The sequence below is a fragment of the Varroa jacobsoni genome, unplaced genomic scaffold (genome assembly GCF_002532875.2).
Source record: "Varroa jacobsoni isolate VJ856 unplaced genomic scaffold, vjacob_1.0 scaffold_201, whole genome shotgun sequence".
In the NCBI taxonomy this organism is placed as follows: domain Eukaryota; kingdom Metazoa; phylum Arthropoda; class Arachnida; order Mesostigmata; family Varroidae; genus Varroa; species Varroa jacobsoni.
In genome coordinates, this window is record NW_019213103.1 from 110348 (window position 1) to 114817 (window position 4470).

A 4470-nucleotide genomic window follows, 5' to 3' on the forward strand; every position below is an offset into this window, starting at 1 on the left:
TGAAGCTAAAGATAGTAACCACAACATATGGAGCACTCATTTTAGTAGTTGCGGGCGCTGCCATTATATAGGATCGTTAAAGAATTTTTTTATTTCGGGGCTGGCTACTACTATCGGATGTAGGTGCGGACATTTCAGGTGTTTTTTGAATGGCTAAAATCTAGTTGGAAGATCTACGGGAACAATGATTGGATTCTAGTTTAAGTGACCGTGGCTTTTTACGATTATAACGTTTGAAGATAGTAGTCCTCTTTTTCCATAATATTTATTTCATTTTAGGATACACGATACAAAATTCGGCTTTCTTCCATTGTTATGGCGCTTACAATATTTGACTGCTGAACACTAGGATGACCGGTAAAACCGTCGCTTCAGGGTACAAATAATGTTTCTTGAAGTGGTATTTGTACTTTAGTACTTGGTGTTAGAGCATCTAATATGTAGTTGTATAACTATAAATAAGAGTGTATGCTGATATGAGAAACAGGTATGATATCACATTATATAGATGCGATAAAAATACGTCTAGGTTGGTTTCACATGAGTTTGATTAATCTGTATTTACAAAGAGTCACAGTATATTCTCCATGCTAAGCTGCTAGGTATCAACAGAGAATTACGCTTTTTCAGTGCTTTAAATTACTTTGATCTAGTTGAACTCGATATCGCACTCGCAGAGATTCTCAAGATAAAATATAATATTCTTTTTATGACACTTTAACAGTGGTTTAATTAGAAACAGTATATCGGATGTTATGCCAATTTTCTTGAATCTTCAGTATCTTCGGCAACAAGCAAATAGGAATATATAGCGAATGTTCGTGCATTATAGTCGATAAAACATTCACAGTATTATCAATCACTGTAAATGAGACGCAAAGTATTTACGAAACAAATAGCTTCGAAAACTAGTTTTCATTGTCTAGCTCTATAGCTTCTATCAATATCCGAAGAAATCTGTGTGGCCTTGAGTCATCATTCTGAAAAAATGAGTGAATTTTCTGGAATCATCTTTTTCCACGCCCAGTAACGTCCTACACAAATTCGTGAATAGCAGTACAACGTAAAGATCCGGCAGACGGCGGTTGGCACACACTGAGTCTACTTTCGCTAACGTGTCTGCGTGTCCAAAAGTGCCAGTGAGTCAACGCGTTCTATAAGAATTACCAACAGCACAGGACGGGCACGAGCACTCACTCTCTTGGGGGTGTCTGCCTTTTATTCCCACAATAATTTGCTTTCGCAATAAGTTTTTTTATTTAAAGGTTTCAGTAATTTATCTTTCATTAATAATTATCGTCACAATAGCAAAGCTTTAGCGTAGCTGCAATTGGTTGTAAGTATAATTAAGGCACTTGATGTAAAGGAAGATAGAGGTACATTAAGTAAGTCACTTTCCTTTCCGACAGAAAGCAAAAAGGTAGCAAGTGAACGCCATTAAACCAGTCCCAGCTTCTTCTGTGTTATGGGTATACATATTTCGGTGTGTATTTTTATTTATAGAGGTATACGTATGCATTTTTTTAAATATCACTCCCGCGTCGCTAAAATGGTGCGTATTGATCGAAATCTATATCTTCGCATGAAGGTAATGCCTTCATAGAAAAGCATTAGTTGATTTTGTAGGATTACTTTCTGATCTAAGCTGTATGAAACAAGGAGAGTGGCGTTAGGGTATATGGAATATGCTATAAGGACGGGTGTTTGCCTGATAAATACACAACTAGAACGTATTCAAATGCAGTTAGCATATGGAAGTCTATATATAAATATGCTCAGGCTCCCATTTCGTCGAACACTTCACAGGCGAAGATGATCGTTTTGTTCAATTGACTTATTTTTGAAACCAATAAAGGCATTAGAAGTCGCCGTTTAACATAATAACCTTTTGTGGCAGTGGTTATCCTCGGTCCTGGCGATAAAATCGTTTGACATGTACCCCATATATTGGAATTCCGCATAAATATCAAATTAGAAGTTATATAAGTGAAAGTTATCTTCAAAAAATATAAATACTGGTCACTGTGTTTGGTGTGTCGTTTCTGTCATTGTGTCCGTTGTTGGGCGTCGTATCTTAGAATTCATTGTAGCCTTACATTAACTGCCATGGTCATTTTGGTATTTCTTTGAAGAATCAAGTACCAGCTGGACAGGGCGTTATATGTTCCAAAGCGAAATGTTAACAAACTGGTTTACTGCCTAACCTACCGTTTCAAAAATCGTGTCGCTTTTTGGTGTAACCTTGTATCACGTTAGCGAGCTCGTCAAATGACCTCGCACAGGCTACTTAATAATAAGCCGACCTCCTGACATTGAACACACCTTATTCAGGGAGCATTTCAGTTCCTTTAGTAATGTTGCATAGGCGTCCATGATGTTCAAACGGGCTCCCATGTTTCTAACTCGACAAAAGGTCTCAGGTGAGACTGCTGCTTTCGAAGGGAACGGATCACAAATGACGTCATTAGAAATATTCCAGATTTTGGGACTTGTATCTATCGAAGCTAGTACACGAAGCGAGATCTTTGGAAATATGTCCGCGCCTGAAATATCACTTGATCGCCCCTCCGACTCGCGACAAATCTTTCGATCTTCTTTTAACCCGTTTAGCTTCATTAAACATCAACCTAATCGATTACTTTGAATCGTTTGAGAGGTTCTCTAACGCCTTTCAACAGTCGCTCACAGAGCGATCGTACGCCGCCACCGTTCTACCATTGTCGCCGCTCAAAGCGAACCGTTGACGTTTTGTCGTCGGTCGACAAAAATGAGGTCTGTTTCACAATACGAAAACCCAGTTTTCAAATTTGGGCGCCCACTAGTAAGATCTTAAAATACACGGGAAGTGTCTTAATGACTTTTACATATATAGCGTTGGGATAATAGAGACGTGTGTCCTTTATAAAAGAAAATGAATTTGTTAATAAGAAGAAAGACGTGCAAGCGATGACAAAATGACGGACGGCAGAATAAAGGAATTAAGGAACGATCGGCTATCGTGGCATGGAACAAATATTAAGTCGGTACATAAATAGTGATGGTCCTTTTACTTAATAGAGAAAGTGTACAATGCTAGCAACATATTAATTTACTGTGTATTCACCACCTTTCTTTTCTAGATTTATATCTAATTTTTTTTGCCTCATTGGGTGAATGTTAATCCTAGCCGAACGTCAAGCCGATTAATTGTCGGCTTAATGTTCCGAATACCATTTTATGAACGGAAATAAGCTACCATTGTACCTGTAGCCGGTATCTCTGAGCTTACGGTATTCACTTAGTCTAGATATGTTAAATCATTAAATTTGTTTTCCATCTGTTGTTACGTAGGAAATACCTTGCTGAACAGTTCCCTGGCCACTTAACAACATTTTGGTAATGTAAACTATATATCACATGCATCATAACTACTCAACCAACAAATATACCGATATACAGAGCATACTGTTGTAGACGTATTGAAGACAAAAAATTGGAGCACTATGTCTAATACGACGCGAGCTGCGTGATATGTGCTCAAAATAAATGCTTTATGTATAGGCACCTTATAATCTCTCAATCATTTTTACTATGAAATATCTTTTCTCTTTCAAATAATTTACTATAATCTGGGTCATATATTACTTTTTGTTGCATTCAGTACATTCTTTTACAATTATCTCTTTGAATTCATTGAGAACGTTTTATGTAGTTTGCTTGAAGTATATACATGAACCAAAATTTAGTAAAAGGGACTTTCGGATAGCATATCATTCCGCTTATTCAGACGCACTCGTCTAAATTATAAAACAATTACACAGAAGGGAAGTACCCTTATCTAAAGTAATTATTACATGCTATACTTTACTAACAAATTAAAGAGGCAGGCATATCAATTTGAGATAGAAAACGAGCATTTAATTCCATTTTTGATAATATATTTTTGTCATTCAGTGATTTTAAAAACAGAAACCTTTAAAAACCGGTTGCCAAGTACGAAGACAAGAGTAAATGTTACGGAAGAACAATTTGAACATTTTGCACTATCGTGGAATTTTAAATAAAAATTCAGTCTTTAAATCTTTACTTTCAAATACGCTTTACCGAGACCTCTATGTATTGAGTTTTACATCCGTAAGTACTCCATCAGACGGTTGGCTTCCAGTATGAATCAACGTCTGTCTATACCATGATACCTAAAGATATCGACATCGCTTTGCTAATAGAATTCGACCTAGTTTCTTACGCCAGTCTACTTTTCTTCGGGTATAGCTTATGACCTCGTAGACCGTGTGCTGGCATTGACCGAAAGCTAACGGAATGTGACATACGTATTTTAGGTGATTCGAACCTGTCGCGTTTCGACTGAAAAATATTAAGTATAGCAGAAGCAAATGCGAAAAAATCCAAACAAACAAATATGTTTAAATTTCTGTATTGATTATGGACTCATAGAGTTCTTCACGGATCCTGCACAACGCGCCACAAACA